The sequence below is a fragment of the Heterocephalus glaber genome, unplaced genomic scaffold (genome assembly GCF_053883595.1).
Source record: "Heterocephalus glaber isolate CG9 unplaced genomic scaffold, H.glaber_assembly_v1.0 deba00001531, whole genome shotgun sequence".
NCBI lineage: Eukaryota > Metazoa > Chordata > Mammalia > Rodentia > Bathyergidae > Heterocephalus > Heterocephalus glaber.
In genome coordinates this window covers 23,682,153-23,704,156 of record NW_028258329.1, presented here as the reverse complement: position 1 = coordinate 23,704,156, position 22,004 = coordinate 23,682,153, and the positions used below count along the sequence as shown (strand labels likewise).

The 22,004-nt window shown below is 46.6% G+C and overlaps 1 long non-coding RNA gene across 1 annotated transcript; it reads left to right on the top strand.

The window, feature by feature from the left end:
* The first annotated feature begins 15,029 nt into the window (after positions 1–15,029).
* LOC110347472 (uncharacterized) lies at positions 15,030–17,396 on the top strand. Its single transcript, XR_002392133.2, has 2 exons — positions 15,030–15,272; positions 16,864–17,396. It is a non-coding gene; the product is annotated as an uncharacterized LOC110347472 (long non-coding RNA).
* The last annotated feature ends 4,608 nt before the right edge of the window (positions 17,397–22,004 follow it).

Here is a 22,004-nt window from a genome sequence, read left to right as displayed (position 1 = left end):
ATGTGTCAGCCTGATGGCTGTGCCACAGGGGCAAGGATGAAACAGGCCTCCTCCTTCCCTGAGAATTAGCCGCCTCCTACTATAAACAGCAGCAGGACACAGGCTTCCTTCCCTGCCAAGAACCAGGCATGCCCTGTGCAGGATGCCACAGCCTGCTTGGAAACAGAGCCAGAGCCAGGGGCACAGGTCATGGAGGCCAGGCCCCGCTGCTTGGGTGTACCAGCTCCTCTCTCAAGCAGTGACCTTCTACCCCGGCCTTAATGCTGAAGTACACAGCCAACAAGGCAGAGGTGTCCTCTGTGAAATGACAGAGGGGACAGGTTAGCCTGCTCTCCACCCACACCACTCTGCACAGAGCACCTCTCCTTCTAGCCATTGCCAGGCTGTTCAGCTTCTGTTCTCAAAGGGACCCCAACCACATACTCGCTGATGACATCCTGAGCTCTAGGCCAAAGGGCACACACAATCCTACTTCCAACTTTGAATTATACACCAGTGCATTCTCTAGAACAGTGCATCGAGAGACTAAGCAACAAGTGCAAATGACAACACAGAATTTCTCCAAGAATTACAATAGCAGTCACATGACAATGGACTCTACATACCCTGAACCTGCTCCTATTTCTAACTACCCAAGAAAAATGGAGGCCCAGCAATGTAAGTAACCCTCCTTGGAAATGGAAGTTCATACAGCTATCATGACTTTCTCCTCTTCCTGGTCCCTCAATCTTGCAATTCCAGACAATGAAGTTGCACCAGAGTCGAAGTAGAAAGAAGCTTCTTTCAGCAGCTCACAGCCTGGCTGGCTTTTCCTGGGGTAGCTGAAGCTCTTTCCCACTCCATATTTTAGACCAGACTGTCCACAGCACACAGGAAGTCCCCACAGTGCCACCCTCGACCTGGTCATCCTCAGAACCCATGGCAGTCATCCCAGGGAACATGTGCTTGTTACTCAGACCTCATCTGTTGTTGCCAAACAATCTAGGAGAGATTTAGTGACCTTATAGGTAAACAGGAAAATCTCGAGAGGGATGAGAAACCCTCTTTGCTTCAGTCTTGCTGGCCCTTTCACACAGGTCTCTCAAGTTCACAAGGAATGTGCTTTCATCAAGTGTAAGAAACCCCTTCTCAGGGGTACACTTGTGCTCCCCGGTGTCTCCCCTCACAGGCAGGGGACAGAGCTCACAGCCTGGGCCTCCTTTGGATACTAGCAAGCAGTGCCCTCCTCCATACTCTCCCTGGAGTCTTGCCTTCTCAGCTCCTCATTTCCTGTGTCTTAGTCAACCTTCTGTGCTTCAACCTGGAACAAAGAAAAATCCCTTCCCAGCCTCTCTTTTCCTGTTTCAGCAGGATTTGACTTTTCAGAGCAGAGAAAGGGCATGAAAGCAGAAAAACAAGTTAAAAGCATTTGCCTTCTACCTCCCCCAACACACACTCCTCCCTTGCTCCCCAGTACACACTTGGCAAATGTTAGAAATGGGCACCTGTGGGCCTAAGCCAGGAGCCCCAACAATACTAGGGTCTTAACAGCCCCACCCTCCAGTCTGGGGGAAATGAAGGCCTCCTCCTCTCCACGTGAGACTCTGAAATCCCACAGAATGAAGCAGTCTCTTCAGTGTCAGTTCTCTGAGGCTCAGAAGAAACCTCTGCTTTGGCCTGAGCCCAGGGCTCTGTGTGCAAAGCTAAGGTCCCAAGCCAGGCCATCTGGACTTACGATGACCTATGAGGGACAAGCCTCACCATGGTAACGGACCCAGCCCCAAGGTGCACGCATACTAAAGAAGTTCATTCATTACCTATTTAAGTCAGCTTCACATGCACAACAAAATCCATCGTGATACAAAGATTTCAGACCACAAACACCAAATGTTCTACCTCACCCTCCCAGCCCTGCTGCACTGTCAAATCTTTCTATGCAGGATTTGGGTCACCAAGAGCTGGGGATGTAGCCCTCCTTTCCATCCTCTCTTCCTTTCTTTCCATTTGTCTGTGTTTCAGTCTTTCAAACAAATACCTGTTGACCATTTATCATGGAGCAGGCAACCATGTAATATCCTGGTAAGGTAACTGCTTTGTAAAATCAACATACTCTCACTGAGCCTAGAAAAGGTAGACATAGGTCAAATGATGATTCATCTTAATGAAGAACCATAACTACAACCAGGAAACAGCTTCTAAGGCTTGAGAACACCATCCAGCCCAGAGAGTCAGAGAAGACTTCCTGGGTCAAGGACAGCCCTACCTTCTGAGGGACAGATAGAAATCGAGTCAGCAAAGAAGAGGCCGAAGAGAAGACCAGCAGAGGGCATGGTACATCCTAAGGCCCTGTAGCAGGAGGTGCCAAGGAACAGGAGAATGCAAGGTGAGACAGCTGTAGAAAGATGGAGCAGGTAGTGAGAGACAGGGTAGATGTAGCTGGGCCAGGGCACAAGAGGTGGGGTCTTTAGCAGAGAGGAGGCACAGAAGGATTTCAGGTACTACTGGGAAGGAGAGCCTGGAGTGTGGTCAGGGGGTATTGAGAGGTAGGCTTGGGTTTGGACTTCAAGTGAGAGTGCTTACTACATGTGCAGGTCCATGGGGATTGTAAATGCACCCCCAGCATAACCAATGCCAAAGAAGACAGACAACAATTTGTGTGCCCCAAAGGCCCCTCTTACCCCTGTGCAGCTGATACAGGGGGAATAGATGCAACTCCCAAACCTGCTAGATATCTGAAACATGAGTTTGTGTTCTCTAAAATCGAAGAATGAATTCTAGTAACAACAGAGGTTAAAAACAGGAAAAATTTATTGAGAGAAAGATAGCTTCTGTCTAAGAGAGACAGAAGGGGGACCAGAAAATGGGTTGCCCGGGGACCCAATTTTTCAAAGCCATGAGGTGAGGTGGGTTTAAGGTGAGACAAAACTGTAAGATCTAATGGAAAATTACAAGGTGGGTATGAGGTGGAACAAAACCATGACCAACCAATAAGGTTACAAGTACAGTCACCCAGGTAATATTAATTAAATGGGGATCAAATGGGAAAACAAGTTACGTACAAGGAATTTCCAGAAAGGAAATGGGCCAGGGAGATTGATGACCATTTAGAATATCAATCACTGCTATTCATCTCTAGGGGAAGTAGTGCCTCTTTTCTTTTTATAATGCTACCCAGTGAATGTGCCTCAATTGTTTTTCCTTGCTGAGGGCCCAGCTTTGTCTAACTGCCTTGTCATAATTTTTAACTAACTTAGCTATCTGCAATACAGTCTCCCACCCCTAACACAGTTGCTGCTGTTCTGCTCCCTGCACAGTATACCAGCTTGGCCCAACCTTGGGCTTCACACAAATATGATCAGACTGCACATACCTTTGAGTGGGGCTGAGTGTAAAAGAAGAGAACAACAGGGGTGTGAGCCAGCCAGGAGAGTGCCACGTGGCATTCAGCAAGCAGCGTGATGGTCAAGGTGGACAGGAGCTGATGAATGGAGGCAGAGCTGGCCCAAGGGAAAATGAACAGCACAGAATTAGATATGCAGGTATCAGGGTGACTCGGGCATTTGAGTGTTCAGCAGACACTGAAGATTTCAGGCCTTAGAAATCCCAGTAGAGCCAACAACTTCCAATTGCATGTGAGTGTGGTGCCTCTTCATAACCCTAAATATACAATTAACATGTTATCCAGCAGCTTCACTCCCAAACAGAGAGAAAGCAGGGACTGGAGTAGATATTTATACACCAATATTCATAGCAGAATTATTCAAAATAACCACAAGGTGTAAACAACCCAGAAATCCATCAATAAATGAATAAACAAAATGTGCTACATATTTGTATCACAGTGGAAGGAGAGGAAGGGAATTTTGACATGGGCTACTACATAGATGAACCTTGGGGACATTATGCTAAATGAGATAAACCAGATACAATAAGGCAAATAGTATATGACTCTACTTATTGTAGGTACCTACAGTAGTCACTCATAGAAACAGAAAGTAGAATAGTGGTTACCAGAGGCTGGAAGGGGCAGAGAATGAGGACTTACTATTTCATGAGCGCAGGGTTTTGCTTAGGGTAAAAAAAAAAAAAAAAAAAAAAGAAGAGTTCTGGGGATGGATGGGGGTGATGGCTACACAATAGGGTGAATGGATTAATGCCACTGAGTTGTGTACTCAAAACTGACCAAAAGGATAAATTTTGTTATATATGTTTTGTCACAGTAAAATCCCCTTAAAATATGTGAAGATAGCTTAATTAGACACTAGTTGTCTGTGTTAAAGATTACTTAAAACATTTTTAATTGCACATGGGGCAATTAAAGCTCACTAGGTATTTCTTAATAATTTGAAACCTCCCCTGGTAGTTGCCCACAGCCCCCTACTGACCCACAGTCAGTCACAACTATTCTGCCCCCACCAGAAATGGTTTCACAGGAAAGTTCTGAGCAAAGTTTGAAGTTCAGGCACTTTACAATGATGGTATCCTAGACCATAGATAAAGGATAAAAACAGAAACATATGTTGATACCAAAACTGACAAAGATTTCACAAGAAGAGAAAAAGACAATACTATCTCATTCAACAATATCAGTGAAAAAATGAACAAGCCCAGAGACAGAAGCCATAGCCGGAGGACCACAGGTAGCAAAATTATGCTGACAGAGGGCTCCTGCTGAGTGCATTTGAGCAGCCCTTGCCACAAAAACAAAAAATCTGGGAGATGATAAACATGTTAATTTGCTTCAGTGTAGTGACCTTCTTACTATTTATATGCAAACTACAACATCATGTTGGATGCCATAAATATGCCTTAACACTATTCTCTAAATAACCAGCCTTGAAAACCAGAGATCAGAAATGCAAGCCCCAATCAGCCTTTAGAATCCACTCAGCAGATTGGTGAAACACACACTTCTGGGTGGGTCATGGTGGCCTTGGAGTCTTTGTCTGTTCCCTGTCCCTTTCCTCTCTGTAACTGTTTCCCTCCTCTGATTCCCAGGCACCATGAACTAAGCAGCTTTGTTCCTCTACATCCTTCTGCCATGTCATTCCTGCCTTAGAGTCAGCATACCATGGACTGGTAAGTTGACTCTTTTAAAGAGTCAGCTTTTAAAGTTGTGGGTGTCAGGTACTATGTACAGTGGCACAGGGACTCTAGTGCTGTCAGTCATCTACCTCCTAACACTGTATAGCATCAGTAGGCTCCTGGAGAGGACAAAGAGAGGAGAGTGCTAAGGTTAACTGGATGTGGGTGCTGCTTCAAGACCCCACATCAGGAGCCTGGCAGCTGCCACTGTGTTCCAAGGCTAACTGCATATGAGGGAAACAGCCCTTAGCCAAATTCCATGTTCTGTCATTTTAAAAATAGTGATTTATTAATAAAATGTGCATCCTCCAAGAAATAATTTGAAATTAGATGAAAATGTAAAAAGAAATTGGATAAGTGAAATGAGTCTATTTATCATTCTCCTTGTCCTGGGTCTGAGGCAGTTCCTGTCATTTGTATTCATGGTCTCTGGGCTGAGCGGGCCAGGAAAGCAGTGAGGCTGGCCGGCTCCTACTCTCTTCTGGGCCACATGGAGGGAAGCACTTGGGCCTCATGCCAACCGTCTGCCACATCACTCTACGGAGAGGGCAGCAGAGGACTGCGTGGGGCTTATCTCTGCACACACAGGAACAAAAACCAAGGGTTCCATCAAGCAGTGGCTAAGGAGTTCCCCAGCTCCAAAGAAGCTTCTGACCCAGGCCAGTCTCTGGGCCCCAGGTAGATGCATGGTTGAAAGTCAGTCACTCTCGACTTGGTCTTGCTCAAAACAACAGCCAGACCGTGAGTGCAGAATAGCATCCAAGGAAGCTCCTGTGCCCCTTCTGCGGCACAGGTTGCCAGGGCAGCCTGCTTAGCGTCAGATTCCTGGGCTTTCTCCCCTGTACTTCTTGACACCTGTCAACCAAGCAGGAGGTACGGTTCTTCCCTCGTGGCTTCTCCAATCTGCTGCCTCTCCTCCCTGCCCTAATCTCTGGTGGGTCAGAGGAAGCATAGTGAAAAATAAAGTTATCAAATTGATGAGCCGATTTAAAGAAAGCAAGACATTCCTGATGGTATTGACTAATGTGCATCATCAAGTCACGTTATCACAGACCTGTGCTCTGGTTTGTCACGAACTCATCCTCAGTCTCCTCAAGAAGGTGAAAGAGCATGACACACCATGTCACCACTCGTCACCAGTCCACAAATGCAGCTTCCCCAGCTGTACTCCTTCTCAGCCCTCAGGTGGCATTGGTCAGAGGGTTCCACATTGAGCAGGTCCCTAATGACAGATGGAAACCCTCGTGTGGGCTGTTCTGCCAGCATCCCCGGTTCCCTTCCTATGGTCACCTCCCCTCAAATGAGAGCAACATTTCTCAGGATCACTGGCCCCATCCAGACTGCCTGACATGAAACTATGCCTGGGAGTCAAACTCCCAGAAGAAAGGATTAGGACATCCTCAGGGCCAAATTCCAGCAATGTCAGAAGACATAGCTCCAGATTCCCGCCTGCCCTGTCCTGTTCTCCACCTTGGCCCTCCTGGAGCAGCGGGCTGTGTGCCTCCCCAGCGAGTGGCCTAGAGTGGACAGTGTCTTCAGGACAAAGGAGCACAGAAGCTCAATCAGAGCTGGAGAATTATGCAGACTTCCATAAGCCAATTTGATACTGCTATGGACACTTGTGTATCTCATTTGGAGAAATATCTACTCATCCTTTGCCCGTTTTAACTGAGTTATTTGTCTAGTTACCACTGAGTTGTAAGAATTTTGAATTCTAGTCCATTATCAGAAATATGACTTGCAAATATTTTCTTCCATCTCACAGTTTCTTTCCACTTTCTTCATGATATCCTCTGAAACACAAAACATTCTAACTTGATAAAATCCAACATATCTATTTTTTCTTCTGTTATATCTGGTTTGGTTTTTCAGATCTAAGAAACCATTTCCTAACCCAAGGCCATGAGGATTTACTCCTACATTTTCCTCTAAGAGTTTTGTCATTTTAGCTCTTACACGTAGATATTTGACTTATTTCCAGTCAATTTTTACATATGGTGTGAGGGAGGGGTCCAACTTCACTCTTTTGAATATGGATATCCAGCTGTTCTTGCAGTTTGTTGAAAAGACTTTTCTTCATGCATTTAATGGCCTATCACCCTTTGGGTGGGGAGTAAGGACTGGGTACCATACTGTCACAAATTTTTGGGAACTGAGGTGTTCCTCACAAACACAAAATGGAGAAACTAGGAATAACTTACTGGGGAATTAATTTATATGCTTAAAGGGAGGTGTTGGAATCACTACCCTCTTGTTTCATTGGCAAGGATTTCTTCTCAGAGTTGTTGCACAAGTAGAAGTACTTGGTAAGACACCAAATAAGACACACACTCAAATTTCTAATGTGTTCTATGGGTTCCAATTCTGAAAAAATAAATAAAGATTTTAATATTGAAAAAAATCAATTGGGCATAAGTGTGAAGATTTATTTCTGGGCTTTTGACTTGATACCATTGATTTGTGTGTTTATTCCTGTGCTGAAACCACACTATTTCGATTACTGTAGCCTTATATCATCTTTTGAAGTTGGGAAATGTGAATTCTGCAATCTCTCTCTCCTTTTCTTCCAGCCCCCCACCCCTAATTCTTTACATCTCTATATGAACTTTAGGATCAGCTTATCAATTTCAGCAAACATGACAGCTGAGATTTTGATTAAAAATTCCCCCTTTGTAATTTTAACATGTCTGTGTTTTGCTTCATTTGGTTTCATTGATGAGATTTTTGATATATGTACACCTTGGTCAAAATGAGGTGAAGTCCACTGAAGACACAGAGTTGTTTGCCCCATGATGCCAGCAACACCCTAACTTCCAGAAAGTGCCCTAATTGCCAATGAGCCCAATGACTCTGACTTCCTGGTGTCACACCATGAGCTCACAGGCTACAGATACTGAGGGGCAGAGGCCTGAAAGTGGTGACAAAATCCTCTTCTGACCCTATTCCAAATATCCTTACAAACTAGAAATCCTACCTGATTATTTCTGATTATTGCAATCAATGTTCTGGGCTCATCATGGATATAAATCAGCCCTGTCACTACACTGTATTCATTTGGTCTCTCTCTCTCTCTCTCTCTCTCTCTCTCTCTCTGTGTGTCTCTCTTGCACGCGCACACACACACACACACACACACAGCTTCCAAGTTGCTCCATAAAGACTTTAAACTTCTTGATCACAAATGAGAAAGTGCTTTCTCCTCCTTTTGATAATAGTTTTCATGAAGGGCCTGATAAAGCTGAATACTCAGCTGTGGAGCTTCTTTCAAAATGAAAGATTGGCTTTTGATTGTACATAAATGATTACGGACAAGGAATACATATTATATAGGCTAGATTTCCATAGGCAAATCAAACTATCATCTCTTAACTTCTCTCTTCCCACCAAAAGCATGGTAGGGGATGCCTTAGTCTGATTAAATTTAAATATATACATAGACTTCAGCTGTCTCTTGGAGAATTAATCAGCATTATATCTAAGTCCATCAGATAGAAAGCAATTGTCCTACCCATGTCCTAACAATGGACTGACTTTGCTTTAAATAAATTTGTATTTTCCTTACAAGGAATTATAGTGGAGGCTTACTCTAGGAAGAGCTCAAATCAAGGTGCAACCAGGTTCTAAATGCATTCTTCGTGGATTTATCCTTTAGGAAACAGACCTGTGCTCTGCACATTCCACATGCAGTAATCAGTTAAAATTAAGAACATGTTTCAGAGCATTCACTCTTATCGCTACAGGTTCACTTGGAGATGGGAAAGGAAGTAAATGAAATAAGGTAATTTACATAAATGACGCTTTTTAAACTATTGTAGGAGAAAATGTTTCTTATTAGTCTGACAGTGATTATACTATTATTATTATTATTATTATTATTATTATCAGAGTAAAAGTCTGCAAGCCTTGGTCCTACTCTGTGGCTATGCTATGTCTCTGTTGGTTTTCTGATAATTTGTAAGTCCTTGGTCAGACACAATAGAAGCTGGCTTTCTATTTTTGGTACTCAGTGGACACAGTAAATGCCTGCCCCACGACAAAGAAATGAAAGAGGCCCTCTATCTTCTGAGTTGGAAACAACAGGGCTTTGACCTTGGGATTGCCCTTTGGAGCTTGATTCAAGTATCAGACTCTCCAACTCTTCAGCTCCTCCTCTCCCTCCCGAGACTACTGTACCTCACCAACCTCCTGCCACTGCCAGCAGAAAACCTGAGCCAAGGGTGGAAACAGAAAAAAAAAAGAAAGGGACAGGGAAGAAAGCACAGAAATTAATGTGAAAGGAGATCTAATTTTTAAAATTACAGCTCGACAAAAACATCAGTTGAAGAGTTATCCAAATATGACACTGGCTGTCACAGGAGCAGGGAGGTCCCCATCACAGAAGTGTTGGGGCAGAGGACTGAAGCTCTTTGCGGGTATTTTTGTCACATGATACACAAGGGGTGGTGAACTTGTTAACCTGTGAGGTCTGTGAGTTTAGAAGTCTTTCAGTTCAACACAAACACAGGTGTGACAGTCCCAGTATGGCAGAGTTGGAATGATCACAAGTCCTGCCTCTGAAACGCCAATCAGAGTCCATGACAGTTGATGAGTGTACATCAGCTTCAGTCATGGCTTCCTCCTGTTCTGGACCTTGAACACTTCTCAGGGGCATCTGTTCTCTCGTGCTGTGGGACTGGACTCTGGTCACCTGTGAGACACAGGTTCAAAGGGCTGCCCAGGGCCCATGGCTTCTCGGGCTTCACAGCTGCCACTAGCGCTTGTGACCAAGGCTGCCATTTCCTGGCACCACAGTGGGCTGTCACACACTGGGAAAGGGGACACACCAGGGTGGCATGGGGGTTCCAGGCACCCACAACACTGGGGCAGGGCACAGAGACAATCATCCCATTTCCCCTGGGAACTCAGAAGGTCACTAGCTTGCAGGGTTGCACTGGAAAAATGGCAAGTAGGAAAGGAGACCCACACTTAGAGGGCAAATCCATCTCCGTAGAAGAGCAAAGCCCTCCTGGTGGCTTGTTCTTGGCCACCAACAGCCTGGGCTCTCCAGTTTCCCACATTCCCCTCAAACAGTGGCTCAGGTCTGTGTCCCTCACTCTAGGACCATCCAGATTCCACCCAGATTTCAGGGGCCTCTAGGCTGCTGAACCAGAGGGCATAAGGACAGTCTCTGCCCAGTAGTTGTGTCAACATGCCCCCCCGCTCCCATGCAGTGTTGGCCCCTCCTGCCTCACTCGTGTTTTGCTTTCTCTCTTTTGTTTTTAGTCCCTTCCCACCATGAGCCAGTACCAAGGGAGGCACTGGGGATACTGTGGTAAGCACAGCAGGTCCATGTCTGCCACCAATGGACATGCATTCAAACAGGAAAGTCGTATGCTCACAAAATACATGATTCACTAGAGAGGGACACTGTGCAGCTGAGGTCTGAGGGACCTAGCTGAAAAAGTCCACAAAGTTGGTGCCCTGGAAGCTGCACTGCAGGTGGACATTAACTAGATGGCAGAGTGAGGGAGAACAGGGTGACTTTAGGCAGAGCAACAGCCTTGGAGAGGCCCTGTAGGAGGGGGAAACATGGAGAGCAAGTCTGGAAGGAGATGTCTTAGGTCTCTTTCCCTAGATGCAAAGCCTGAGGCAGGGATTCAGGTCCATGGGGTTACTGAGGAAGCAGTCTCAGAAGGGACGGAGGGAGGTGCTAACCCAGCGTGTGGTCTCAGTTGGAGCCTGGCTTCTGCAGGACCCCATGGCTGCTCTGGATGGGAATTACCCCTTGAGGCTCCAGCCCTGAGTAGAGATCTGAGCACAATGCCTCTAGCCTTGCTCTAGAAGCCAGCATGGCTAGAATCTGGGTGAATGGAAACACTTCTGGACCCAAGGGCCTCGCCTAAGCACTCACCCCTCTCTCTAGACCTGAGTCTTCTTTCCTGTAAAAATCTGTGTGTGCCTCTTTGGCCTGGCCACACACCATGGTGATGATCCTTTCTTTTGGATCACAGGCTAGAGTTCACTTTGGGATGATTCCGGTCTGCCCAGAGCAGGGGCATCCTAATCTTTATGGATTAGGTATCAGCATCATCCCCCAGCCTCCAGCCAGAGAACAACAGAGGGGTCCGGCCATACCTGGCAGTTCATGTAAGAGATTTCTGAGGCTCAGAGGTCAGAATAAGGCCTGGCACCCAGGTGGGCAGAGGGCTGGAGCCTCCCAAGTGATAACCAGGAGTCAGACCTGACACAAAGAAAGGCCAAAGGGAGAGTGGGATTGGGGACCCACAGCACTGAGGAGCCAGCATGTTGAGGGGCTGAGCCAGGAGCAGACACAAGGCCACCATGGTGCCACAGTGGCTCCCTCTGGTGGCTTCCACCACTCCACAGCTGTGGGCTACAGCTGGGCCAGTGGGAGCTTTTCATCTTTTCTTTCAACTTTTCTCAGCAACTTCCACTGAGCTAACACTTGTGTGTGGCAGATTAAACTAAAACTTAGGAGGACAATGGACCAGGCACCAAAAGAGGGAAAGAAGAGAAGAAATGTTAGGATTGTTAGCTCAAAGAAATAAATACTTATATAATACAATAAATGTTACTGGTCTGCTCACAGAAATCCATGCACTAATTAACAGCTCAACCTCATGCCCAGTTCAGTGTGACCTTCTCAAAACAATTTTAGATGGTTATATATATATATATATATATATATATATATATATATATATATATAATGAGACAAACATAGCCATCATTTATGAACAATAGTGCTAAGCTATGCATACATCATTTACATAGAGCTAGGTCTTACATAAATCATCTTTTTTAATCCTTCAACAATCACTAGGAAGTTATTATTATCACCATTCTACAGATGAAAAAAATTAATTTCCAAGAGGTCACTAAGCTGGCACATGGTAGAATCTGAATATAAACTCAGATCTTTCTTTTGGCCACAAATGAACAATATTTACAAAGGAAATTATCATATCTAACATGTGCAAATGAACTGCCCCATTCAGATATGTCCTCTAGAGACTACAAAAGATTTTTCCTTAGAAATGGCTCACTGCACCTCAGCACAATCTTCAGAATACCCTCATTACAATCCAGGCTTTGTCCCAGAAGGATAGAGTTGAGTCCCAGCATGCACTGGGGGCAGAGGTCATTAACCTGGGCCAGGGGTGGAGCAGAGAACATATCTGTCTTCTTGTGGGTCTGGCACCTCAGAGTGGGAATATACTCTCCCCATTCTCACCTCAAGTGCTTCTTCTGATGCCTGAGGCCAATGTGGCTTCTCCTGCCCCCTCATCCTCCAATTCAGTGTATATGGCCCAGCAAGTGAAGCAAAGCGGAGAATCTTTATAGGATGGAGCAAAACATAATGGAAACAACATAAGCACTGCTCAGTACAAGATACTTTCAAGAACATTAAAAAAGCAAGTAAATGCCAAGAGAAAATATTTTCAAAATATACATCTAATAAAGGATAGCCAAGGATATTTATAAAGAACTCTTTTACCTAAATAAGAAGATAACCCTAATTTTTCAAAATAGGACAAGTAATTTGAATAGTCACCTCACTCAAGATAAACAAGTACAGGAAAGTCCATGAAAGGTGCTCAGTTCATTTTGTATTTAGGGAAATGCAAATTAAAACCACATTGAGATACCCTACTCGTTCACCAGAATGGTTAAAATCAAAGACAGACAAAACCAAGTGTTGACAAAGATGTAGGACAGCTAAAAGTCACACATTGCTGCTGGCAGTGTGAAACGGTAGATGCACTTTGGAAAAGGTTGACAGTTTCTCATAGAATTATACATGTGCTTACTCTACAATCCAGCATTCCTGTTCCTGGGTACATACTCTGGAGTCAGGGAAACATAAAGTCACACAGGGGAATCCATTATCTATCAACTAGTAAACAGACAAACAAATTGTGGTATATCTACACAACAGAATACTACTCAGCCACAAGAACAGGCAACTGCTCATATATGGAGACCCATAGATGGCTCCCAAGAGCATCACGCTAAGTGAAAGAAATCAGACACCACGAAACCAGTCCTGTTGAATCATTTATATGAAGCCACACAAGGCAAACTGATGGTAGGAAGCAGATCAGCAATTCAGGTGCCAATGAGGAGAGGAGAATGACAGCAAAGGGGCACGGAGATTTCTTTCTGTGCCATGATTATGGTGGTTACATGGCAGTATACCTTTGTCTAAGCTCATCAAATTGTACTTTTAATTTGACAACTTTTTCATATGCAAATTATGTTAATAAAACTAATTTTTAAAAAAAATCCTCTTCTCTTAAAGGATCCATCAGGTCACCAGAGGAGCCAGATTTTTGCCAGCCCTCTAAGAGAAGGGAGGATGCACCTAATTTCTCTACCAGACCATCCTGCCTCACTTATGAAACATCCTCTTTTACCTTAATTTGCTAACCTTGATTTTTCTTAGTTGCAACCATTATAAGAGCCCTGAGAAAGGTATTTTTGATGAAAAAAATTAAGTTTCTTAAATTACTCAGGATGTCCCGACTGTCTAGAAACATATCATAAATCTACTGTATTCAGAGGGCCTCACCCTCCTAAGACACTGATTTCCAGCTAGCCATCCTCACAATCCATCTCACGCATCTTTGGTGGGATCTGTCATCTGGTTTCCTCTAAGCCAGTCATGGTGAACCTTTTAGAGACAAGAGCCCAAACTGCAACCCAAAACCCACTTACTTATTACAAAGTGCCAACACTGCGATTAAACCTGAATATCCAATGTTTGGCTGCTGGAGTGACTTGGCTCGCATGCTGACAGAGAGGCCTCTGCATGCCTGCTTCAGCACACATGCCATGTTCACCGCCACTGTGTTAAGCCATGCCAGGACTAAATGCATCATCCTGTAATGACCCTCGGATTAACATGTCCTGCAGAGTGGTCTCAACAGTCACCCTCTGACAGATCGAATGATGTAAAGTCCAATTCTCAGTGATTCCTCCATAAAAAGTGCAGATCAGCCAGTGCCACCCTTGTTGAACTGTAGCACTCTGACAATCTGTCTCTTTTCCAGCAAAAGGGAACACAGTCTCAGAACCCAACCAACCCCAGGACTCCTGAGCTGTAGCTCTGCCTCTGGGTGCTCTGGCCCATGCACCACTCTGTGGAGGACATGCCCTGCCCCTAGCCATCACCCACTTTGTCCACAGCTGGGCAGTAAACGAAGCATAGGAACTGTTCTTGGCCAGGTATGGTAGCTCATTACAGCAAAACAGTTTCATTTGATGCAGAGAATTTGGTCCAAGAAGACCAGCAGCCAAACATTTAAGTGTTTGTGTCACAACAAACATAGAAATTGCTAGTTATACAATGTCATTTTAAATCTCAACCCATAAAAAGAAAAACCTTTTCATCTTCCCACTTTGAGAAGCCATTTGTTGTTCAAGCATCACCAGCAGAGGGCTCCGTGGCTGGCTGGTGGCCCTTCCTACCAGACGGGGTCTGGTTCTGGCTGGTTCAGGTCCCCAAGCTGTTGAATGCAAGTGGCTGAGCCCGGCAACCTAGGAAACTCCTGGCGCTGTCAGCTGGATGTGAGGTGCTAAGCAGATGACACATCAGACATGGTGTCTGTGGTTAGACAGGAAACTGCAGCACATGTTTCTGCACAGGTGGCTTAAGTGTGCTCGCATTGGCACTTGTGAGTCTCAGGGGACTTGTGTGAGCATATCATTGAACACTCTTTTCAAAGTGTGGAGTGGCACAGGGCTCAAGGACACCCTTTAAAGTGCAGGCCTTGCAATTGGCTCTTGTCTATACAGCCATTCACTTGATATAAAGTTTGCACAGCAAGTGGGACCTGGATATGGAAAGGACAGAGTCTGGGCCGAGGACCGAGTGCTTTACCTCTCTGATGTGACTCTACTTCCTCCTCTGTAAAATGAAGACCAGACTGTTTAACTCAGAGTTTGTCAGAGGATCTGTGAACAAACATGAGCAGAGGCATTTATCAGAGTTTACTGTGTAATAATCGTAACTATGGAGTGGTGGGGCACAGTCACAGGCCACTTATGACAGGGAGATGTTCTAAGGACTATGTGAATAGGGGACTCCATCCCTGTGTGAACTCCACAGACTGCAGGAACACAGACAGAGGGACAGCTGGCCACACACCTGGGCCACAAGGTGTGTCCATGTGGCTTCTGGGCCACACTGAACAGCACAACATGAGGTGAGAGCAGCCACAAGGACAATTCTGCATACAGGGACGTGGCATCCAGGCACAGTGTAAGACTCCTGCCAGCCTCACACAGTAGACTGCTCTTCAGTGAATCTCCTGGTAATGAGTAGAAGGAGTACTCTGTATAGTAATGATGAAAGGTAAAATATAGTAAACACATAAACCAGTAGCAAGGTTATTTACTACCATTATTGAGTGTTATGCACTACACACAATTGTGTGTGCTGTTCTTTTAAATGACTGTTGAAGAAGAACATTTGTTTACACCCGCAGGGTGACCCAGATAAGTTTCACACCATGACATGACATTACAACATCACTAAGAGGAATTTTTAGCTCCCAGTGATCTCATGGAACTACAGTATCCGAGGCCCATCACTCAGCACCTGACTCACACATGGAACAGTTTGCATTTGCCCAGCAGCAGACTCAGTATCACCTGGCTTATCTGGAACATAAAGGAGGGCAGGAAAGAGAGGCCAGCAGCAGCAGGGGCATCAACCCCAGTGCAGGAGCTCAGCCTCACAGGGCAGCCCTTGGGATACCCCACTCAGACCTGAGGGAGCTGGGAGAGTCACTCACCAGCCCTGCAGCCGGTATGATGTGGCAAAGGGCAGTTGAACTCTGTCTTCACAGCCTGTGGTAGACAGAGACAGAGAGCTGAACCATGAATGCCCCTGCTAGACCTCAGACCTGAAGTCTCAGCCCAGCAGTGCCTGTTTCAGTTGAGACAGCAACATTGCAAAGCTGTATTTCACAAACAAAAACTTAATTCCTGGCAGGCTTGGTTTGCAAACCTTGAAGGGCAGATGGCAACTTCAGGAGGAAGTGCAGTCAAAGGAGCTGGGGGGTCCATGCATTTGGGCCAGTTCCTTCCACATGCTTTACAGACCCTATCCCAGATGGTGTAGGGACAGCAGTGAGCAGAACACATAGCCTAGCCCTCCTGGAGCTCTGGTGCAGACACCCAACTTAAAGCAGCACAAGAACAGATGAGATTTCCAGACAGTAATCTGAGTCTAAGGGAATGAAGATGAGGGGTGTCAAGGAGGGGACTCGAAGCAGGTCACTTAGCATCTGCAAAGGCCCTGGGGCAGGAAAGACCTTGGCTCTCTGTGGACACAGTGCATGTGGTTGGGGCCGAGTGAGAGGGACATGACACTGGGGAGGGAGACCAGCTCAAACTGGGCGATCACAAGGCTTGTGAAAGATAATGGACTGCTACGAGGTAACCGGACTGCGTAGGAGGGGCTGGCAATCTAAGACACCTGAGGGCCAGCAGGAAGCCACCCAGGGCAAAGGCGGGCATTTCCTGGGTGATGGAGTCATTTACCTTCTAGTTCAACTCATCCTGGCTCTGTTCCAGTCCAATGCAAACAACAATAAGCCATCTAAAACTGGTTTCTGTTTGGGGATCTCAGCAATCTTGTGTGTGCATGCACACATGTGTTCACATGCATGCATACAGGTGTCCACGTGCACATACCTCTGAAATGTTCAGGAACGTGCCTCATGCACGGGCCACTGAGTATTGGCCTTGAGGGCTATTTTCTCACTGAAATCTCCTTATTTAAATCCACAGCATCCCTGAGAAGATGGTCTCTCAGCTGACAGATGAGGAAACTTGAGGAGCTCCCCAGGGGGCTGTGGTACACATTTACCTATGTGCAGAAACTTCTGTGTTGCAGAGCCCCCAGCCACACATCAACTCCCGGAAGGAGGGATTTTCACCTTTCTTCCAGGTCATGCAGCAGAGACAGAGGCCCTCCTCACCTGTAAAGCCCTTTAGGAACCTCCAGGATAACTGGCTCTGCGGTAGAAGCCGAACTTGCTGAAACGGCCTGCATCTGCCACCATATCAGCAAAAGGCACCCCATCCACTCTGAAAACAGAAGACACCCCAGGCCAGCACAGCTCCAAGTGCCCAGTCTCCCAAGGGCTCTACTGTCCCTAGAGTGAGTGACGGACTTGGTCTCTGCAGACATCTGTTTCAAATCCACAGACTTAGTAACTCTTTGAAAAGAACAAACAAAATTCAATTTGCTCACAAAGAATGTCAGACTGGGGTCCCCAGCGCTTTATTAAAAATGTATATAAAAAGACAAAGCATTTGAATCACCTTGGCTTTCTGGTCTCTTCTATCATTTCAGCTTCATGTCCAGCACTTGAGGATAGGACTAACTTATAGCATGCTCCTGTGTGCACGGGCATGCATGTGTGGATGTGCACATGTGTATGCATGCTAGTGTGTGTGCTGTTCCTGGCAATTCCTGAGGTCCAGGACACTCTACTTGGCCTCTGCCCATCTCCCCAAGGAGGGTTCCAGGTCCCCGGTGTTAGTGACAGAAGTGACAGGTGGTCCCTGTCACCCGCTCTTCCCCATTGTACATAAGCAGCATCCTCAGTCCACAGCAAGAGCTGCACGCCCCACACCTGCATGAGCTGGTGGAAATCTGCAGGGCTCCTCTCCTGCCCACCGTTGCCCTCTCTCAGGCTGGGTACTCCCTGTCACTGCCCAGATGCCTCCCCTGCTCTCCTCCCTGATGCTTCTTGCTGGCCTCTCCACGTGCTCCTCATCACCACTCCTACTGAGCGCACCTGCTGGCAGCAACTTGTCCCTGCTCAGGGCATCTGTCTCCCTGGTCACACTGTAATGCCATCAAGACCACGGCCTTGGAGTGAACCCAGAACACAGCTCAACATGCTTGTGGTAACATTAGCTACCTAACTTGTATTTTGTTGGGGACCCCACATGCTTAGGTAGCACCCACCATGGAGCCACACCCAGCCTGTGACTCGTTTGAAAGGGTTTTGAAACCGCAGTGGAGAGCAAAGGTCCCAGAAGAGGGAGGGAGACTGAGACAGATGCTCAGGCTATTCCAGCTCAGCTGCCTCTAGGCACCTCCACCCAACCCTGCCCTCTTCCTGGCTGGAGACAGAATCCAGCCGGCAGGGGCCTACACTGTACTGCCATGGCTCTGAGGATCACCTGGCCCCTGTCCACAAATTGGCTTCCAACACCCAACCCACATGTCCAACTGCCCCACCCTAGAGGGAACTCCCCACATCCCAGCACCTTCTGTACGTTCACACCAGCCCGGCTCCCCAGCTGGAAGCCACCACAGAACCAGGACCCAGAGCAGATAAGCAGAAGCCAGAGTCATGTGGGGTTGGGGACACCATCCCAGCGGCTGGGTCCCCAGAGGACGGAGGGCCGAGGTGAGGTCTCTGAAGGTCTCCCTGCTCCTCTCCAGGAACCCTGGCTCATCCTCGGGATGAAGCTGGGCTGGAGACCAGAACCCAGCTGCAGCTTCAGGGAAAAGGGATATAGTATAGCTACCTCCAGTCAGGCTATTCCTCTCTCAAGCCCCTTCTGACCAACAGTGCAAAGTGTCTGCCTCCTCTGACTTTTTCCGCCTTGGTTCTGTAGCTCTGGCTGTCATGGGACACCAAAGCAGATTGCATGTCATCTTTGTGGAATTGTGCATTTTTAAATTACCCCTCTTTCTTTTTCTAAACAGTCACAAAGAATTGTGTGTAAGTAAAGGGAAATGTTAGGGTCTCATGCACTGGGCCCTCGTAAAGGAGATCCAGAGGCAGGCTAGGGAGAGCAGGAAGCATTTCAGGGTTTCGTTTCCATTTAGGGAAAGGAGGAAGCAGCCCCCACACCATTAAGAAACTGGAAGTTCAGCTTTCCAGAGCACACTGGGGTCTCCGTGCCCTTGTTCTCTCTTTCTCAGCTCTTCCTTTTGCCCTCCCTAACCCTGCCTGCTGAAGACGTTGGAGTTGGCTTGCCAAACACCCAATGCGTCCTTCTCTCCAAAAGCAGGACCCTGGCTTGTTGAGCTTGGTAAAACACCTCCCTAGTTTCATTGAAGTTAGAGAAGACTAGGCACACCCAGCTAGCCGATGAAATTAAAAAGAAGCTTACTGTGTGGAAAACAAAAGTGACTCAGCTGGTATATGCTTGTGCTTTTTTTGCCTTTCTAACTTCTTCCTACCTGGAATCTGGAAGTGATTGCTGGAGGCAGAGCAGCCATCTGGTGATCATGAAAATAAGACCCACAAGTAAAGGATGGCAAAGCAGAGCCCAAAGAAACCTGGACTCTTGGTTTCTCCTTAGGCAACTGCACTGATCCTAAATGGGCTTCTGCAGGATTCTTACTAGCTGTGAAAAACTAACTGCTGTGTCTTCTAAGCCACGTTAGATACATTTTCTGTTACACATGAGCCTTAAATGACCCATATTTCTAGATATCAGGATGGTTGCAGAGCCAATGAACTCATTCCCATTTGCAGGAGCTCATCTCTTTTAGAGCCAATGGCTGTGCTGACTCTGCAGCTGGGGGAGGCTATAGCAGGCTAAGACGCTGGCTCATGTCAGGAACACCCTCCTTCACCAATAACCAGAGAGGACCATGTGGCATCTGCCAGCTCCACCCCTGCACCTTGGAAGCCAAACTGAATGCGCTTTAAGAAGCCACAATCTCAGTGGCCACCAGTGCAAACCCTGCAGCACAGTTCATGCCCCACAGCATGTGTGCTGGAGCCCAGCTCCTCAGAAACCTGGTCTGGGTGACCAGGCTGCTTGAGCTCACCTAGCTGACAGCCTGACACAGGCACACTTCTCCTTCTGGGACTAGCTTCCTGCCTGTGCCAGGGAAGCTGGCTCTCTGCTCTCTCCAGGCAGCCCTGGCTCTTAGGCCCCAGCTGGCTACTTCCTCCCCTCCTGTCCTTTACCTTTTGGTCAGCTCCCACAGGACCCATCCTGGAGTCCCCTTTAACTCCTGCCACTTCCTCCAGGCCATGGCTGGCCAATCGCCTCTGAGCCAGGGACCCTGTATTCACTTTGACTCCTCAATTCCAGCCTCTGGCTCCTCCACTGGGATGGCTCATGAGGACATTGTCATGGCTTGTGTCTTGATGCCCCTCAAAGCCTCATGCAGTTACAGGTGGGGCTTTTGAAAGGTATGTGATGCTAGGATCAAGGGAATGTGATTCCTAAATTAGTCCACTGATTGGACTAGCATAATTCTGGGTAGGATAAAGGATGCCCCACCTTGGCGTTACACACCCTAAGGGCAGGTAACATGGATAAAATATAAAAGACAGAAAGAGGGCTAGTGTTGTCACTTGTCACTTGCTTGCTGTTCGCTTCCTTCTATCTACCCTGCCATGGACTGTTTCTCCTCTGCCATGCCCCTCTGCCATACCACCCTCGCTCAGAGTCAGCCAACTATGAACTGAAATCTCTACAAACTGTGAGCTAAATAAACCTTTCCTCCCTTAACTTGTGGGTGTTGGGTATTTTGTCTCAGCAATGAAAAAATTAACTAAGATAGACATCAACACAACAGGCTGAAACTTTGAGTTTTATTTCATGAAAATCAAAACCACAAGGAGAAACCATTTCACACTCTCTAAAATGACTATTTCAAAAAATACAAAAAAGCGGGCCAGGGATTTAGCTCAGTGGTTCTGCTGCCTGCCTCTCAAGCACAAGGACTGGAGTTCAACTCCCAGTACCAAAAAAATACAAAAAAGTGTTAGCAAGAATGTAAAAAAATTAGAATACTTGTGCTTTGGTGGTGGGAATGCAAAATGGTGTAGCTGCTCCTGAAACAGTGTGGTGATTTGTCAAAACTTGAGATATGGAATTGCCATATGCTGTCGGGATTTCACTGCTGGGTATATGGCAGGGAAGAAGGGAAGGTAAAGACATAAGCCCATGTTTGCACACCCATGTCCATAGCAGCTGCATTCACAATAGGTGAACAGAAAGACAAAGTATGTTTCATTTGCTCAACAGAATGCCATTCAGCCTCGAAAAAGAAGATTCTACACTGTAGAAGAACCAAGCAGACATGGTGCTAAATGAAATACATTGTCACCAAAATCCCATCTACATGAGGTACCCAGAGTCACTGAATTCATACAGATAGGAAGTGAAGTGGTGCTTGCCAAGGGCCAAGGCAGGAGTAAGCAGTTATTGGTTAATGACACAACCTCAATGCAAGGTGATGAAAATACTCTAAGAGGGGTTGGTGATGGTCACACCACAATGTGAGTGCACTTCATGCAACCTAACTGAATATTTAACATGATTAACATGGAAATTTTTATGTTCTATGCTTTTTACCACCATAAAAAACTCATCTCCTGCCCATTTTCCCTGTGTACAAACAAAGCAGAATGATCCAAAGCTTAAGTAATCCTTGACTCTGTCTTCCCTACCACCCAAAGCCCAGTGAGCCCCTCCTGCTACACCACCACGACTGCCACCTGACCCAGGCTGCCCATGTCCCCTGAAAGGCTTTCAAGGGCCTCTTGACCTCCTGCCACCCATTCCCCTTTGACACCTTTCCTGTGGTTGCCCACAGGGTCCCACAGCCTAGTGTACCCATCTCTTGACTCTCCCATGCTTCCCATGCTTCCCATGGTGCTCATCACCAGCCAGTCTTCACTGGCATAAAAGGCATCTTTCTGGGCACATGCTGGCCTGGGCTGCTCCTCCCAGGTCTCAGCACAAGTACAGCTTCTTACCCTGCAGGTCTCATGCAGAAGCCCCATTCTCACATTGCTTCCTATAGCTCCTCACAAATGTGGCCCTGGATCTCTAGCACAGCACCCATTTTCGACAGATTGACTGCTGTTTAAGGTGTCTCCCAGCAGACTGCAAAGTCCAGAAAAGAAACAACAATTTTCACTTTCTCACAACTGTAA